Source organism: Sus scrofa, chromosome 12 (assembly GCF_000003025.6).
Source record: "Sus scrofa isolate TJ Tabasco breed Duroc chromosome 12, Sscrofa11.1, whole genome shotgun sequence".
Classification (NCBI taxonomy): Eukaryota; Metazoa; Chordata; class Mammalia; order Artiodactyla; family Suidae; genus Sus; species Sus scrofa.
The window spans coordinates 22075939-22094593 of record NC_010454.4 but is presented as its reverse complement, the minus strand read 5'-3'; the positions used below and the strand labels follow the sequence as shown (position 1 = coordinate 22094593).

Here is an 18655-nt window from a genome sequence, read left to right as displayed (position 1 = left end):
GGCACCCCAGACTCCCTGGGGGGTTTCTCTCTTGCTTCCTCTCTGCACCGCCCCCCGCAGCCTAAGCGCTCAGGACTTTGCCCCCCACTCCCACTCACCTTGTGGAACCAGAGTCCCCTTCCAGGCTCATGGCACATTTGAGGGGCCAAAGGCTTTGCGGGAGGGGAGTAGAGGTTGTGAGTGTTTTTTGGTGACCTTTTCCTCTGGGGAAAGTTCTTTGAGTTAGAGCCCCCATCCCTGCCAACACCTTAATACCTACTGAAAAGCAGCTCCCCATATTCACCGTGTGTGTGGTGTGTGTGTGTGTGTGTGTGTGTGTGTACACCATATGGTTGTATGATCTATAAGCTTAGGGTAGAGGTGGCTGTGTAGGTTGAAGCGGGGTGATTGCAGAGTGTGGCCCAGGCCAGAACAGACTCAGTCCAGATGGCTGGGGAAGGGGGTGTGGACCAGATCAGGGAGACCGCCAGCCGTGCCAGCTCCCTGGGCTCCTTGGCTTTCAGAGCCTCGGGCTCCTGGTGTTACCCCAAGCGTCTGCCCTCCTGCAGGCTCTCTCAGGGGGAGGGGGTTGCATGGTACCTACAACCTTGTTTACAGGGACTTGTTTGTCCCTCTAGTTGGGGGCTGACAGGCGCCCTGTTCTCTGAAGATCTAAGGCATCTCGTTCTGGTCTGGTGGGTGTGCAGGAGGGGGGTATGACTTGTCTGAGTAACCCCGTGTGTGCGTGTGTGTGTTGCCTCTAGGCGTAGTAGAGGAGGAGCATGATGGAAGACAGAGGTCCCGCTTTAAGGGAACCCCCCTAACCCTCTGTGTGGTGGCTGGGTGGCACGTCCCCATCCGGTAACTCTGGCTAGGTATGGGGTGTGCTCTGTATGTCCCCATGACGCCCCAGATCCCCTAAGGGTTGGTTTTGGAGGAGAGGGTGGATAGTGGAATGACGGCAGACTTTGCTCTGGACCCAGGGGAGGGAGTGAATCCTGAGTGTGAATGGTGGACTGAGAAGCAGAGGCCTGAATCTGAGATTCAGCTCAGTCACTTAACTCTGTGCATTTATCCGGGTCTCTGAGCCTCCAGGTTCCTCATTTATAAAAATGACTCTCAGAAAGAAGCCCCGCTTGCCTGCTAGGCATGCAGCCATGGGACCCTGTAGCCTGCAGCCCAGTGCAAACAGGAGTAATGGTGGGGGTGGGGGGAGGTTCTGGGATGGGATTCTCTTTCTAATCTAGGTCATCTCTCCGCCTTTGGTTTCCTTCCCCCATCCTTGCCCATCTGAGGGATGGAAGAACCAAGCAGGGCTTTTGCCCCAGGGGCTGCAGAATTCCCCTAATGCCGGGGTGGAACTATTGCCAGAGAGCGGGCCACCAGGCTTTTCTTCCTCTGGGGCTCCACACCTTCTCCCCTGAGCCCTGTCTCCACCCTCCTCCTGCCATTCCTGCTCAGCGTCCTTGTCCCTGTCTCTCCCCTGCCCAGTGGCCTCCTTGTCCGGCTCACTGGACTGGAGCCCTAATCGGATTCGACAGCTGAGATATGTGCGGCGGCTGAGAGCAGGCGGGCGGGAAGCCAGTGGGAGGATGGTATGAGGGCTGCCCCTGGCACGGCTCAGGCCTCCCAGGCACCACCTTGGGCCTGCTGACTCCTGGCTTGGCTCAGCCCCAGGGAAGGGGTGCCAGAGGAAAGCTCCGGAACGAACAGGCTGGGGTCTGGAGAGAAGGGAGGGGGGAACCCCAGGACCCCTTTCATACGTTGTGTGCCCTTCCCTTCAGCATTTCCGACTCTGCCTGGGAGGGAGGCCAGGATGGCAGGTGAGGGCCAGGCTGGCCGGCCCCCTCCCCATCCAGGGCTCCACAGCTCTCTTCTTGTTCAGAAACAGGTTCACTTTTCCCTGTCCAGCCCCTCTGGCCAGTTCCTCCAGAAGGGTCACATCTGGGAGCTGCTGGGGGCACCCCGTGTCTGCCTCACTCTGGGCCATGGCCTTCCCTCCAAAGTATTTCTCTCATTCACTCTCTGGGCCGGGCGCCAGGACGCCTGGGTTTCCCGCCTGCCTTGTGGTGCCGGGCCGCCCTGCAGGCCTCCAGGAGAGTCGAGAGTGAGAGAGTCGCTAAGCTGGTTTCCTGCCTCCTGCTCCCAGGGCTGGGAGGGGTCAGGAATCCCAGGTGGGAGAGGGGTGGGGGCACCCTAGCCCTGACACCCCAGCACCCCAGCTCCTCCCTCCCAGCCTCTGACTCAGATTAGGGGGACATATGCCCAGCCTGGCAGGCATGGCCCGTTGTTCTTGCCTCCAGGTTTCTGTCTTTCCATGTGGGAGCTGAGATTTTTTTTTTTTTTTTTTTTCTTTTTAGGGCCGCACCCGAGGCATATGGAGATTCCCAGGCAGGCTAAGGGTCCAATTGGAGCTCCAGCTGCTGGCCTACACTACAGCCACAGCCACAGCCACACCAGATCCAAGCCATGTCTGCGATCTACACCACAGCTCATGGCAACGCCAGATCCTTAACCCACTGAGCAAGGCCAGGGATCGAACCCACAACCTCATGGTTCCTAGTCAGATACATTTCCACTGCACCATGACGGGAACTCCGGAGCCAAGATCTCCTATCCTCTTCAGCTCCCCCCGCCCCAGGGTATCTGGGGAGTGGCTCCCGAAACCCCTCTGTCTGCACCCACACATTTTGGGGAGCAGGGAGGGGAATTAGCATCCTCGAGGCTAGGGTACTATTTCGCCTTCCCTCCAGTGGGGCCAGGATGAAGAAAACCAGCGCAGACTTCCCCACACCAATTCCCTCTGCCCTCAAAAGACCAGTCAGCAGAGCCAGGCCCTGCCCTTCGGTGCCCACAGTGTGGTTGGCACTGATTTGTCAGAAATTGGGAAGGTTTCCCTCTAGACCGCTTGCCTCCTCTCTCCTCGTCCCGTGGGGTAAGGACAGCTCTCTGATTGTAGGCGCTTATGGGCAAGGCCTCCACCTAAGGGAAGGGGTGTGGGATGCCCCTGAGGTGGCCAAGTTGGCACAGGCCCCGGGCTGGAGTGCTGGACATGGCTTGGAGCTGGGAGTCTGGGGGGAGAGCAGGCCGTGGGCCTCCCTGCCCCCCTCATTTCCTGCTCTTTGGGCAGCTGTGGGCGAGAAAGGCTGCAGGGACTATTTTTAGTTGGTCTGTCCCCTGGCAGGAGGGACGTGCAGAAAAGCACGGGGCAGGCAGAGGGGCTGGCCAAGGTGAGGGTAAGCAGGCCAGCAGGGGCGTGAGCAGGGGCCAGAGGGGCCGCAGACAGAGCGAGGAGGCAGAGGTGTGGTGGGCAGAGGGCCAGCCTTGCCGAGAGGGTCCTGGGCCAGATAGATGCCTGGGCTCAGCAGGGGGCATCCTAGGGACCCCTTGGGGCTCTTTCTGTCCAACGAGACTCAGAACCAGAGGGGGCTTGACAGGCAGCTGGACAGTCCCTCTCCCTTACAGAGGGGGGCGACCGAGCATGCGACTTGCTCTAGGACCCTCAGTCATTGAGGGTGCTCAGCCCAGGCCCTGGCACCATTTTTTCTCTCATCACCTCCTTCCCCGACCTGGTTGTGCCCCTCCCCTCCAGCAGCAAGAAGGACCTGGGCTCCTGCTCTGTTTCCCTCGAGGCTTGTTTGCGCTGGGTCTCCGGTAAACCCCAGCTTGGTTTGTTTACGAGTCTCCACCATGTGGAGAGAGTCTGTGTCCCGCCTGGAAGGAGGTCAGGGTTGGGGTTTGTTTAGGTGGCCTGTGGCCACTGGTGTGAATCGAGGTGCTGGGCAGGTTCCAACTGTGTCCCAGGCTGGCGAGCGAGGCGCTTGGAGACTGCTTCCAGAAGGGGCATCCAGTCTAACTCCATTTCAGAGACCCAGAGGGGGCCAGGGATGTGCCTGCAGCCCCAGGAGGAGTGAGGGACAGACCCAGGACTAGGAGGCAAGTGTCCAGACTCTCCAGAGCCCACTCCAAGCCCCTGGCCTGGCATGCCAAGGTCATGGTGGTTATGTGCCAACCCCCCTCAACAAAGGAAGGGGGGAGGGCAGAGGAGCTGGGAGATTACCTCTGGCTTCTTTTTTTTTTTTTTTTTGGTCTTTTTAGGGTTGCACCCGCAGCATATGGAGGTTCCCTGGCTAGGGGTCAAATCGGAGCTACAGCTGCCGGCCTACACCATAGCCACAGCAACACCGGATCTGAGCCACAGCTTGTGGCAACACCTGACCCTTAACCCACTGAGCGAGGCCTCATGGATACTAGTCAGGTTCGTTACTGCTGAGCCATAACGGGAGCTCCACCTTTGGCTTCTGATCACAGCAGAGAGCCTTTCTGAGGCCTGGAAGCAGGGGCAGCTGGTTGAGATATGGGTGGGGAGAAGGCTCAGTGGAGAAATGTGGTCCCTCAGAATCCAGCCTCATCCCCAAGGCCACCATGTGGCACAGCCACAGTGGGTGCCACTCCATAGACCGAGCTGTGAATGGCATCCCTGGGAGTTGTTCAGGGCCCTGCCTGTGTAGCCAAACATGGCGCTTCTGTCCACCACCTTCTTTCTTCGGATTGGTTTCAGATCCAGCTGGAAGGAGGGGTCCCAGACAGGCTTTACTCCAGCCCCGGCTCCCCACCACCCTGTCTCTGCCACTCAGCGCCTCCTAATGCTCTGCTGCCTGCCCACCTCCCACCCCCGCACCCAGCCCGTTTCAGTGCCACAATTTGTGGCGTGGGGCCCCTCCCCCTCTCTGCACTCAGTTGCTCTGTCTCTGGGGGGCTGATTTATTACCCCCCCATCGGGCCGGCTGCAGTGTATGAGAAATCAATAGTGCAAATGGATTGAGGTCGTTCAGCCTGGCGGCTCCCTTTGAGCCCCATCAACTCTCCGAGGACTTGGGAAGTTACTCAACAGAGACGTACACACCTAGTGGTTGTCACCTGGGCACAGGGGATGATTCTTCCTGTCTGTCTCTTGTCTTTTCTCTCAGTCTCTCTCTCTCATATACTGGGCTGGTCTTAGCCTGACAAATACCCGAGGACATTCATTTTCTAGCTCGGGTGGAGTGGGGGTGGAGGGGTTTAAAGGGCACTGTGAGCCCGAGGTGGGAGTGGAGCAGGTGGGTGAGGGAGGTTGTCTCCCCCGCCCCAGGGGCACTGGCTGAGGAAGGGATTGGGTGACAGCCCACCCCATCAGCCTCTGGTAACTCAATCCCAGCACCCCACCCTCCCAATCCCCCTCCCGCTCAACAACTTCAGCAGCTGCTGGCAGAAGCAGGGCTGGCAGAAGTGTGTATGAGTGCCTGTGTGTCTGTGGGGGACGGTGAGAGGGGCTGTGGGGGCAGGAGGTGCTGCCAAGACATGTTAGAGGAGACTCAGCCTGGGTACAACTTGGGTGGCAGCAGGAGGCGGGGCCGGTGGGAGAGTGGGTGGTGAATGATCGGCAAGGGGCAGGCTGTGGGGGTGGGGGCAGGGCAGCCCAGGGGTCTCTCGCTGAACTTGTCTGCTCTGGAGCAGGAACTAGCCAGGTGGGGGTAGGCAGGGGGGAGGGGGTGGGGGTGGGTACACCAACGGCTTGCCCCAGGATGCCTGTTCTTGGCCTGGATGCCTAGAATCATGGAGGACACAGCCTGCCTCTGTCCCCAGTCCCTGGGCTGTGCCTGCTGGGTATCACAGTCTCGGTGACTAAGTCACTTCTGTCCTGGGGCTGGCAAGGTGCCAGGCTCAGCTCTTCTCGGTAGGTGAGTCACTGCCCTGGCATCTCCCCCGGATGCAGCTGAGTCACTGGCTGTGCCTGTTGGGCAGGTGGGCACCGTGCTTAGGGGTGGGGTTAGGGGGCTCTGTGTGTAGCCCCCAGTGTCTCTTCTCTGATCTCTCTCTGGCATGCCCTGGCACCCACCGCCTACAACTCTGCGGAGCTGGGCAAGGCTGGTGTTTCTTCCATATGCTCTGTTGAGAGGGGAAAGGATGAGGGAGCAGGGTGCCGCATGGAAATACATTTGGTTTAGAGTAACTGGGGAGGGGTGAGGAGGGCGGGGATTGTGGTTTGGGTTTGTTTTTGTTTTTGGCCCCGCCCCCGGCAGGCAGAAGTTCCTGGGCCAGGGACTGAACCTGAGCCAGAACAGTGACCCAAGCCACAGCCGTGACAACACCAGATCCTTAACCTGCCTAGCCACCAGGGAACTCCCAGGATTGTGGGTTCGAATCTTAGCTCTGCCATCAACAAGATTGTATGACCTTGAGCAAGCCTCAGTTTTGGAGCCTCAGTTTCCTCGTTTGTACAAGGGAAGCAGGAGCCCTGCCCCGGATAACCCTTCAGGACTGTGAGAATCAGATGAGTGGGGCCATCAGGGGGCTTATGGGAGGCGCTCCTTTGGGGATGAGCTGGGCCACTGGAGAGGAGGAGAGGAGTCAGCTGGGATTGGTTCAGGTTCCGGCAGACATCTCCACACCCCACCTGCGTGCAGGTGGTCGCAGAGGGGCAAAGTTTGTCATCCGCTGTACTGGTTACCAAGGATGCTATTCTGCAGGAGTTCCCCACCGGCTGTGAAAGGGAGGCCTTGTTTTGCTGGAAGTGTGGGCCCTCCTGGGGTGTGTGTGTGTGTGTGTGTGTGTGTGTGTGTGTATGTGTGTCACAGCTATTTTGTATCTTCTTTGTCTGCTGGGGGCTGTCCTCGCCCTGCACCTATCAGGGCTTTCTCAGATTTCCTCTGGTTTGGAGAGGGATCCCTGCCTTGGGAAACCAGCAGCTCAGGCTCCTCCCCCGGCCCATCTCCTTCTGCCTGCAGGAGGCCCCAGGAAGGAGTGTCTTTTCCAAAGAGTGAGTGGCTTTTCTCCCTCTGCCAGGCAGGAGGCTGCCTCCTGCACTCTTCTCCCCTCCTGCATGAGGGTCTCTGGAGGGTGGGGGGTGGGGACTCTGTAGTGGGCCCAGCACAGCTGGGTGTCCTGGGAGTGCATGTGTACACCTGCGTCTCCGTGTGCACGAGTGTACCTGACCCCGTGTGGCAGGTGTATGTGAAGGCCACCCTTCTTCGTGCGAGGCAGTAGACGTGTTTATGCACACTTGCATTTTTGTGGCCGTGGTGATCCTTCCCCTCTAGCCTCCGCTGGAAAGAAGACAGGTAGAATCTAGGCCAGGAGGAGCCTGTGCGGGGTGGGGTTGGGGGGGCGGGAGCTGACACTGAGTCCCCTCCCAGGCTGGTCCCTCATCTGGCTGGCGCCCCCTGCTGCTGGCTGGACTCAAGCTAGAAGGCCGGGGGAGGGGGGTGTTGGGGGGGAAGGGGTTAAGCATCGGAGTCCACATCTGGGAGCCATTGGCGCATTCCTGCCCGCTGAGCGCATGTTTGCGGATGGATCTGGACGGGACAGGGCGGGCGGGGCTGGGCGGGCGGTTCGCACCGGCGGATGGAAATCCAGACGGGAGCGGGAGACGGCCGGGCCCAGCAGGCGGGAAGAGGCCTGGGGAAGCGCCGCCCTGGGGCGCTCTTCTGCGCCGGGACCTCAGGGCAGAGCGTCTCGCCGACACTGCTTGTCCTACCTAACCAAGGCCGAGGGCCTAAAGCTGGAGAGAGACAGTCAGATACCTCAATCCTAGGCAGGGCCGTGCAGCCGGTGCCGGTGCGATCGTGGGCTACACCCGTGTCCACTCCCAGCCTCGGGTCCCTTGTCTGTAAAGCAGGGGCCGTCGGGCCGATGGGTTTGAGAGCTCTGCCAGTCGGGTCAGGCTGAGAGCCTCCTCACTGGGGTGGACGCCTGAGAGTGTGGCACTTCCCCTTCCAGTGGGAAGTCCTGTGGGGGGCACTTGTGGCCACTTCTCCGACCAGGAAAGGGGAGGGGTGTTCCCTACTGATTCCTCTTCCTCCTCCCCGCCCCCCACCCCAGTAGATGGGGAGATGGTCCTTCCAAATGGAGCCACAGGCTGGGAGGGGAATTGTGGCTCTGCTGGGGGTTGAGGTCTCCGCAGAGAGAATGATTCAGATCCTGCCCCGCTAGAACAAGAACGCGAGCTTTCCTGGCTCCTCAGCCTGGGCCAGGAAAAAGAAGCTGGAGACTGAGTCCCTTGCATGTACGAGTGCTCCTGGGCGCCCCCTACTCGGCTCTTGAAAGATCCACGAGCCGCTGTCCATTGGGGGTAAGGGAACTAGGGATCGCTGAGGGGTACGGTTGGGCCGAAGGTCCTCCGACCCACTCGAGCCGGAGAGGTTATTTGGCGGGAGAGGCGAGGAGGTGTGCCTGAGGGCCGTCTACCTGCTCTGGCACTCCTTTTTTTGCCGGTAAGAAAATTAAGATTCAGAGAAAAGAAAGAGACTTGTTCAAGGTCACACAGCTCTCAGTTCCAAGGGGTTCCTCGAGGAAGATTATAATTATGGGAGTCTAGGGGCTTGACAGCTAGGGGCGGAGTCACTGTATTCACTTCCATATTACGTTGCCGCCTCTCTAACCCCGGCTTAGGTGCCATCAGGGTGTGTGTGTGTGTGTGTGTGTAACCCCGACTTAGGTGCAAGAGGTTGTGTGTGTGTGTGTGTGTGTCTGTGTAACCCCGGCTTAGGTGCAAGAGGTGTGTGTGTGTGAGATACTTGCCCCTGTGAGTGTGGGTGTGTGTGGTCGGAGGGAAGGGAGTGTGATACCACACATTGCCGTCCCTTCTCCACTGAGCCTTCTTTCCGTTCTTCGCGCAGAACTTCTTCGCCTCCTCGCCCTGAGTCTCTCCTTTGGGGGCAGAGGGAGGGATTCTCCCAGATTCCCACGGTCCAGCTTCTGCTAGGCGCGGCTCCTTTAAGACTCACCCTTTCCCTGGGTCTATTAGGGAGAAAGGGGGGCGTGATCTTGTGGGCCCGCCCCTGGATGGTGATTGGTCTGTGGGAGGACGGGGGCGGACCGGAGGTTGAGGGCCTCCCCGCGGCTCGGTACCCTCCGCCCCCCCAGTCTGGGGCTCCGGGTAAAGTTTCAGCCTCCGCACGTGACTCGCCATGGCCGCTGCTTTCGCCCCGCGCCCCTGAGCCGCGGCCCCCCCCAACTGGTCGTCTCCCTGGACCCCGCAACCCCTGACGCGGAGCGGCTCCAAGGCGCAGGGTCAGGGCAGACGCTGTGCCCGCGGGCGACCGGGACGGATTGCGTCCCCCCCCACTGCGAGGTAACCTCTCCCCCCGGGGATTTTGGAGAGCCCCGGGCCCTCGCAGGCATCGTCGCCCCTCGGTCTGCTGCTGATAGGACCCGCGGGGTGGAAGAGACCCAGTGCCGGGCGGGTTCGGACGGCCACCTGGGGTTTCCTGGGCTTCCCAACCCGCCGCCGCCGTGCTCGGGGTGGGGGAGCCCCGTCTGTGAGTCTGTCTGCGCCCGTGTCTTCGCGCGCAGCCGTGAGGCGTCTGGGGCCGTCTGCCGCGCGTGTCTCAGGCGTCCGAGCTGTGGCAGAACCGCCGCTGGGAACTCCTGCTCTCTCTCGCTTTTTCTCTTCACAAACAAACAAAACAAAAAGATTTTCAAACCTGTTTGGGGAGAGATCAGATGCCCAACGGACTAGCCCCCTCCTTCTTTCCCTGCTGTTATCTGAGCCGCCCTGTGGTTTGGGGAGAATCAGCCCGGGGGCCCACCCCATCTGAGGCAGCCAGTTGGGAGGCGGGGCCCATTCAGCTGGTGTCCCCCGTGGAGTGCGGGGAGCCGTCAGAATTGGGTACGGGGAGCCAGTGCAGCCAGGGGAGGGATGTCTCTGGGTTTGTAGGCACCATGGGGTTGTGGAAGCTTGTGGGGGTATGAGAAGGATGGAATAGATTGGTTGTCTTGGTTCTGCCCAGGGTGTCTGGGACCTGGTGCCACCCACGAGGTGGAGAAGCTGCTAGCCAGATGTGTATGTGGGAGGGGGAAGCTGGAAAATCTGCTTGGCAGTGCCCTTTCTCCTCTCCGGGCATGGCCCTGTTGTCGGGTTGCTCTGGGGGAAGGGGGCCGTGCACTAGGCTGGAGATGAGAACCAGCTCATGTGGAAATCATACAAGAAAAGCCCCCAGTCTTGGAGACACTTGTCCACTGTCCAGCCTACCTTGGATAGCATGCCTTTGTGCTGGCGTGGAGGGGTACCCTGGGCCTCCACCAACTGCCAGCTCCCTCTTCTGTAACCAGATTGCCTTCTGCCTGGGAGACGTGTGCACATGTGTGCCTGTGTGCCTGTGTACCGTGTATGTTGTACCGTGTATGTTCTCAGGGGCCTTGTTCCTGAAAACACTCCCCCACCCCACCCCCACCCCCTGCTTCTTACCCCCAACCCTCACTTCTGCTCCTGACCGCCATCCTCCTCCAGTTTCCTGGTTAGGCGATTCAGTGAAGTCTCTTGTCCGCTTCCCTGGCTGCCTGGCTGCCGTGGTCATGGGCCGGGGTGTTTGGGGGGAAGTGGTTCAGGAAGGACACCAAGTCTTGCTAGGAAATGGGCTCAAGCCCCAGATTCTCCTCCACGGCCTTGTGCTTGATGGGGAGGCTGGGCCGGGGAAGCCCCAGGTGGCAGTGGGGGTGGCTTGGAGCATTGGGGCTTCCCCTGGGAGGGGTGGAGATGAGTCTGGGGGAGGGAACCAGAGAAAGAGTATTTGGAGCAGGAGGGAGCAGGAGGGTGGTGGTTGTGGAGTCAGGGAGTTTGTGGCTTTGAAAGATGTTGGTGCACTGGGAGGGGCGGCGAGGACCTGAGTTCTTCCTGAGTGTCTGGGCCATGTTGGTTCTGAAACAGAGCAGTCACCGTCACTGGGGTCAGACTTTCGTAGGCCTTGGGAGCTCGGGATCTTGGATTTGGAGGGACTTTGAGGGCATGAATAAATGCCCATGAGGTGGTCACCTCAGGACATTCCCTGCCAGACTGGCGAGGGTGAGACAGATGCAGTGGCAGTGCTGAGAAGAACCTGGGCTTGGAACGGCTTAATCCTGGCCACCTCCTCTTATAGCCCCTAAATCCCCATCCTTCTTGTTGACCCTAAATGCCCCTGCCTCCATCTGGGAAACCTCTCTGGACCCCCTCCTACTTGCAGCCATGTGGCAGCCTGGCAGGAAGCTAGCTGTGGGCAGCCCCATCCTGATCACCCCCATGCCTCCCCCGCCGGGCACAGTCACCCACATGTGCCATGACGTGGTTCCTGCCACCCTGTCTATTGTGGGGGAAAGGGCCTTGTCTGCATGGCCCTTCCGGTCTGTTTTGAGGGCATTGACCCAGACCCCAGTTAACTAGCTCCCCTTCCCCTAAATCCTTTGGTCTTGGAAGCTGGACCCCTTCCCCCGCAACTTCTTGCTCAGATCTGAGGGTCTTAGGTGGCGTGGTCCTCAGAACTCTGTGACAGGCTGGGGACTGCCCACAGGTAAAACCTCAGCGTCCAGTTCCCTGTCCTCTGCGTGGCCTGAGCAGGGCAGGACCTAGACGGTGCTGCATGGGTGGGTGTGTTTGGGACTCTGCCGGGTCCATTTAGGAGCACTCTCGGTCCATTTAGGAGCACTCTCGGGGACTGGGGAAGGTCGTGCTGTCCCCGTGAAGAGTAAATGGAGCAAGCAGCACTCGCCCAGCACCCCACGCCCTTGCTGGTAGTGGTGGTTTGGGGAGTGTGGGAAGTTGGCAGGGCCCCTGGCAAGACAGCCAGGATTGTCTTGACTTACTGGGTTTTTGGGAAAAGAGCGTGGCCAATGATACCCTGGTTCCCAGGGCTTTGGCTACCCGTCCTCTCGGCCGCCTGCTGTCTTTCCTCCCTCTGTTCCCCTCTCCACCCTCTGGCTGCTGTGTGGAGCCCACAGGGCTTGTGGGGGGATGTGGGGTTGGGGCGAGGGCCCAGATCTCCTTGTGTGTCCAGGGAGTGTTCTGGGGATTGGCTGGATTGGCAGAGGGAGTCTGGGTGTCCTTGCAGGGTGGTTGGCATGGGGGGACCAGGCCCAGAGTGTGAGAATGTGTCAGTGTCGGTGTGTCTGTCCCGTCTGGCTTGGGTGTGGGTGTCTCTGGCTCCGTCTGGATCTGGCCTCCCGCTCCAGTCCCCGCCCCCACCCCCCCCAGCTGGGCCCGCCTGCTTGAGTTCTCTCTCCGCAACTGGAGCCTCCCTGGCCTGTTCCTGGAATTTGGAGAGGAGGAGGAGGAAGAGGCAGGCAGACAGACCTCCCACACTCTAGCCCGCCTGCCTGGCATCGTGGGGAAATGAAATAGGTGCCTTGGAACTAAGGTTTTGCCTTCCCCAGACCCTCCAACACACATTGCAGAGTCCACAGGCCCAGGTCTTACAGAAGGGGCCTGGGCTGCCCACCTTCCACCCCACCCCCGCCAGCATCCTGCCCCCCAGGGCCCCCTGCCGGGACCTCCAGGCACCAGTGTCAGCCTGGGGAGCCGGTGGGGGATTAGACTGCTGCCAGCCTGACCAGCACCTGTTGCCAACCCCCAGCCCTGTAACTGGAGCTGGCCAGGGAGGGGGGCTGCAAAATGACAGGTGGAATTTCTGCAACCAGGCAACCCCCCACCCACTGGATATGCCTTTCCCTTCCGCCCCGGAACAAGGAAAGCCTGCCCCCCCCCAAGTGTCAACCTGATCTCCCGGATGATGTCCCTATCCCGACTGTGGGGGCAGGGCCTGGGAGATGGGCAAGGGGACGAGTTTACTGCTATTTGCCTAGAACGACCCCCCCCCACCTCCATCACTGACTGCGGAACTGGGCCGCCCCTGTTCAAGTTTCCTGAGCACTGCTGCGGGGATGGGGGGCGTGGGGATGTGTGGATGGGGGCGGTTCTCTGTTAATGTTTTAATTGCATAAAAACTGGGAGCTCAGCTCCGGGCCAGTGGGGAGTCTGGGTCTGGCTGGCCGCCCGGTTTGAGCTAAATATAGTCTGGGACATCTGCAGAGAAGGGGAGGGGGGTGGAGGGAGGTTCCATTCCCCCCACCTCCGGCCAAGGTGCCCTCGTCTGGGCGGGCACCTTGGAGTAGGGAGGGGGATTCCTCAGCACAAAAGGCCCAGGAGAGGCAGTGGGGGCTGGGCACGGTTGGGACCTTGCCTGCCTGAGATGCACCCGGAGGCTCAGGACCCGGCTGGAGTGGGACGAGCCAGGGCTAGATCCAGTGGCTCTGGTCCCCTCCCCCGCCCCCAGAGCTGCCTGAGGTCAGGCAGTCTCCGTGTCACTGCGCCCGGTGGTGTGTCACTGTGACCCACTCTCTGTGTGCCTGTGTATACACACCACACCTACCTTGGAGTAGCTCCCTCCTGGCCCCTCCCCGGGAGCATCTGTCCCCTGGGTCCTACCGCAGGTCCCCAGCCCTCCTTCCTTGTGTCCCTCGCCCCACAGTGAAACCTTCAGCCCAGGAATCGAGACTTGAGAAGGGGAAGCTGCGGTGGGGAGTTCTCTGATCTCCAGTCACGGCAGGAAGTGGAAGGGAGGGGGACCAAGGGGGGGGACCGTGAGTGGCAGGCGAGAATGGAGGGCCCGTCAGCCCTGTGACCAACCCTGCACACTGTGGAGGGGAGGCGGGGAAGGCCACCTTCCCAGCGGCCCCTCTTCCCTCCAATTTCAAGTGGGGGAAACTTAGGGAACAGCTGATTCCCCAGGGGTTGCTAACAATTTTCATCGCCCCCCCCAGCACACACTGAAAAAAAAATGTCTTCCTGTCACGTGGCTGCCACTTCCTGTCCCACTGTGGTTCCCGGGATGTTTGTTGTTGGTTGCCATGGAGATGGCCGCCTTGGGCACTACCCAGGTTCTTGTGGGGAGGGAGCTGCCCCTCCCCTAGACCCACAGTTGGGAGGAGGCCTGGGGGGGGGCTGCCCAGGGGGCTGTTTCAGGCTGAGTGTGTGTGGTCTCTGATGCCCCAGATCCCCCAGGGCCCCCCAGACTTCTGTCTGTGGGAAGGAGTTGCAGCCACCTACTCAGACTGAGTGTTGGGGCGACTGTGACCACGTCTGGCTGTGCTTGGCTGTGACTGACTGTGAGTCTGACTGATTGTGCAGACCTGGTCCCCTCCAGCCTGGGTCCCGCTGCCTCCGAAAGCCCCGAAAGTCTCGAGAACCTCTGCTCCCTGTCCTCGCCTTGGAGCCTCGTCCCAACCTGTGTTCCCAGGGACACTACCTCTTTCCCTCCCCGCCCCGCCCGCCCCGGGAGTTTCTGTGGCTTCTTGGGGTCCAGGCTGGAGTAGGGAGGGGCCCTGGGCAGGACCCCTGGTTTTGCGTGTTTTGGGGGTGGGGAGGTGGTGATCTGCAGAGCCTCTGCTCCCCTCCACACGCAGCCTGCCTCTGGGACTCGGTGACCCTTCTCCCCACCCCCTGGTGGGCTTCCCTGTTCTGCTAGGGATGGAGAGGGAAAGAGATTCCCCTAGTTCTGGCCCCAACGGAGTAGGGAGTAGGCGGGTGTGGAGTAGGAAGTTCCTAGGGGGTCGATGGATGGGGGGGGTTGGGGCGGGGCACAGTCTGACTCAGGCCTGGTCTGGGGTCAGAGCCAAAAGGATATCCTGAGGCAGGAGTTGGGGGGGGCGTTCCCGGCTTCCCTGCAGCCTGGGTCCCTAGGGAGGGCTGCTGGGAGGGGGCTGGTAGCACTTTGTCCTGCTGACAGTTGGCAGTCTCCGGGCAGGTCTGAGGGGTTGGGGGTGACTTGCTGTAGCCTTGCACTCCACACCCCCACGTAGACATACACGCACGAAGCTGCTGCTCCGTGTGATCCAGACACACACACACACACACACACACACACACCCGCCGTCACCAGCCTCGCCATTGTGTGCGTTGGGCTTCCTGCACAGTGGAGAAGGGAGACAGGGTGAGGGGGCAGCTGCCAAGGTGGGGGTGGGGAAAGCCCCGTGCCAGGCTGGTTGTAAGGACGGTGGTTTCCAAGCTGGGGGGTCCCCGTTTGTCTGTGCCCCTTTGGTCCCCCACCCGGCACAGGGCTGCCTTTGTGTGGTCCACACTCGCCTGTGGTCTGGCTTTGGCCTCAGCAGCCTCATCTCTTCCTCTTCCTGTTTTCTTCCTTCCTCGTGGGTCGCTCCCTCTCCCTGAGGCCTGGGCTGCCCTCTGCCCTTTCACCTGCTAGGCTCTGAGAGACGCCTGTGTTGGGAGGGAGGCTTCAGCTCTGGTGCCAGGTGGGCCCCTCAGCCACCCTGGGCCTCGGAGGCCCTGAGCGTGTCTCCTGGGAGGGGGGTCGGGGGGGTTGGGGTGCAGGAGTTGGGACACTGCCCTGACCAGCAGAGACACCCCCCCACCACTTCCTCCTCCCAGATCCTGGCCTGGCCTGGACTTGGGTTGTCCAGTTGCCCTTGCTGCCTGGCATTCAGTCACTGCTGGAATGTGGCACGTGGAGGCCAGGCAGCCCTGTCCAAGCTGGGGAGGCATCAGACCCACCCTTCTGGGACTGGGTGCTGCGTCCTGAGGCAGTGGGGGCCATGACAGCGCCCCGAGGCAAGATGCCAACTTCAGCCCTCCCTGCCTGTCCCCCAGGTTGTGCTCGGGGCCTGCGCATGCGTGGGACAGAATTTGTAACAGGTCCCAGCTCCAGTGAGGCAGGCCCGGGCCCTCTGAGGGCTGGTACCCTCCACCTGTCCCTGCCTCACCCAGCGGGTCCTTCTAGAGCCCTGGCAGGGGGTGCAGGGGGGGTGGTTTCTTTCAGGAGGAGGCTGGCCCTGCTGGCTTCCTGCAGCCCAGAGTCTGGTGGGCAAAAGGTAAACAGAGGACCAGAGTGGCCGGGGAGGAGAGAGGGGCCCTGGAAAAAAGGGGGGAAAGGGAGTAACGTGCATCACTCTGCTGATCTGAGGAGCAGCGGGGAGGGGAGAGGTCGTGGCTTCGTGTTCGTGTTCGTGTGTGTGTGTGTGTGTGTGTGTGTGTGTGTGTGTTTTCCTAGGAAGTTTATAAATAGTTCCAGCCCACTGTTCTGATTTGAAATCTGCCCTGTCCCGCCCTGCCCTGTTCTGCCAGCTCCTGGCAGGGTGGGGGTGGTCCACAGGGGCCGGGTCTTTGCTTGTGCCAGGGCTGGAGTCCCTGTCCCCCACCCCCAGGTGGAGCGGGAGCAGGTCGGGTGTCATTTGCATATGATTCACTGACTGTCTAGAATACTGAGGAAACCCCCGTCACCCCTTCTCTTAAGCTCCCCAATCCTTGTCCCCCTCCTTGCAGCCCCTCTGGGACTCCCTGGCTTCTGTTCCTTGGGAGCCTCTCGTTGTGGGGGAGGCTGGGGAGCAGAGAGGAGGGAGAGGATGAAGAAGGGGGAGCTGGGCCAACTGGATCTGGGGACCCCTGAGGGCAGAGGAGGAAATAGTCTTGTCCGCTCCCCCTCCCGCTCCCCCTCCCCAAATCCAAAGGTTTCCCTTTTTTGGTTTGTGGAAATGGAAGAAGGGAATTAAGGGAAAGGATTGTGGTCAGGCCTCCACCCACACCCCGAGAATATTCCTCTCCCCACATTCCTCTCCTCGGTCTGGTCTGGGGGAAGCAGACCCTGGAAAATGGGTTATTCTGCTGCCCTGTCAGCAGATGCTGGCCCTGGCTGGGGAGAGGGGAGGGAGGGCAGACACCACCCGGAGGGAGGCAGCGAGGTGGTGCTGGCAGGCAGGCGTGGGAGAGGGAGGGGACCCCGTTACCCAGCACCTCCCGTGTGCCAGGCGCTGTGCTAGGTGCTTTCCAGGACTTTTATCTCTTCAATCACCCAGCCAGTTGTTGAGGGAGGCAGTTCACAGGCGAGTAAATAGATGCTTAGAGAGGTGAGGTGACTTGCCTAAGGTCACCCAGAGTGGCAGAGCTGAGATTTGACCCTTCAAACCTCTGGTTCTTTTCTCCTGTCTTCACAGCGGCCTTTTGCCTTTTTCTCTAGGTATGTGGCTCTGGGGACATAAGGAATGGGTGGCTGAGGATGCCTGGCACTATGGAAGGCATCCTGGCACCTTTTGGGGGTAAGGGAGGCCCCAGCGGGCAGAGGTGCCTGGGTGGTGGCCGGCCTGCCATCACCTCCCCCATTTCTGCTGTGCCGGGGCCGGGCTCAGTGTGTCATTGGAGGATCGGAGGTGCAGGCCTGTGGTTTTTCTCTCCCTCAAGGGAGGGTGCCCGTGGGCAGCGGAGGTGGCAGGCGAGGGTGGAGGTTGGATGGGGGTAATTTGTTTTCCCTTTCTTCCGTGCTCGTTTCCATTCTCTGATCGTGTCTTCTGCACCGCTGGGTGCAGGGGGCCAGGGCCGGGGCATCTCTGCGAGGGTCGTGGTTCCCGGGGGACCTTCTGTGGCAGGGCCTGTGCTCCCTGCCCCTCCCCCATCACCCCAGCCCTTGCCCACCCCGGTTCCCGGGCCAGCCTGGCCCTTGGCCCACTTCTCTGACCTTTGCCCCCTCTCTCAGCTCAAGGCCTTCCCCAGGGAAGTGAGTAACTTTGCACTAGAGTTTGCAGGCTGGGCTCCTTTAGTGAGGCTCTGATGGGGGTGGGGGAGGCCCTCCAGCCTCTCCCTGGGGTGTGTATCTGTGGGCGAGGTTTGAAGTATGGTCCAGTTTCAAACTCCTCAGAGGCAGAGTTGAGGCCCTGAGGTGGCTGTGGTGCAGCTCTCCTCTGGGCTCAAGGGTGGGTTCCAGAGGGTCCAGACTGACTCTACCCTCCCCCACCGCCAAAGCTGGGTCAGGGTGCCTGGGGTCTGCAGCGAATAGCTTCCTGGGCCTCAGCTTCCTGGGCCTCCCCTCAAGGTGGCTGGCCCCCAAATGGCCCTGCAACTCACCTGAGTGTTTGTGGACCCTGACGGTGTTGGGGGCAGCCGGGGCCCCCAGGGAGGCAGGTGCAGAGGCCAGCCTGGCTGGGCGAGGGCCAGGGAGTGCGCAGTTTGGAACACCACGGGGCTGTGGTTGTGTGTCTGTGGGGAGCTGTGTCCGGGGCCGGGCACACAGGCTCTGAGCCGGCTTCAGGGCGTGTGGAGCCCGGGTGTGGAGCCATCGGCCCTCCAGGTTCCCCCTCCTCACGTGCCACGTGCATGTCCGCACGCACACAGGCTGGGTGTGCAAGTGTGCTCTTGCCCACTGACGCTTTCCCTAGACCTGCGTGTGTGAGTTCCTGCATGTGTGTGTGTGTGTGAGTGAGTGTGTGAGGGTCTGACTGTCAACGCCGATGAGACTCAGCCAACCCCTCCTTCCCTTGCTGGCGCGAGTTCCCGTTGTGTGGGGCCCCTCAGGGGTGTGGGGGGGGGCGGGCGGCAGCTGGCCCGATGGGTGGGGCCCCTGTTCCTCTGACGTCAGCCTCAGCCTGGGAGGGAATCAGCAGGGGCCTGGGGAGGGAAGGGGGCAGCTCATTCAGAAGGGAGCAGAGAGGCCCCGCGGTTGTCATAATTAGTAACAGTAAAAATATCATGGTCATTAACACGGTCCAGATTTCACTCCTGAGGGAGCTGCCCCCTCCCTGGCAAGTACCTGTCCCCGAGCCCCCCCACCCCTCCGCAGCCCCGCACAGGCACAGGCTGGCTGGCTGGCCAAGCTGGGCCCAGAAGTCCTGGCCTCGTCCACAGTGGCCTTGGCAGAAGTCCCTCCTCCCAGGCATGGTCCTCGGCCAAATGCTGGCCATGTGTGTGTCCCCTGGACTCCAGGTCTGAGCCTGGAGCCTGGAGCTTGGAACCTCGCGTGGCCTGAGCTTGGGGAGGAAGGGGTTGGAAAGGGAGGCAGTCCTTATTTTGGGTCTCCGTGGCTCTGTTTCCCCTTTTCTTTTTTTTTTTTTTTTTTTTTTTTTTTTTTTTTTTTTGTCTTTTGTCTTTTTGTCTTTTGTTGTTGTT

At 60.8% G+C, this 18655-nt stretch overlaps 1 protein-coding gene across 1 annotated transcript in view; it reads left to right on the top strand.

Annotated features, from left to right (window-relative positions):
- The window catches only part of RARA (retinoic acid receptor alpha), a 38311-nt gene continuing 28490 nt past the window's right edge, over window positions 8835–18655 (top strand). The window contains exon 1 of the mRNA XM_003131474.6: window positions 8835–9091. The gene's annotated coding sequence lies outside the window, so the exon portion shown is untranslated. The remainder of the gene's footprint in view (window positions 9092–18655) is intronic.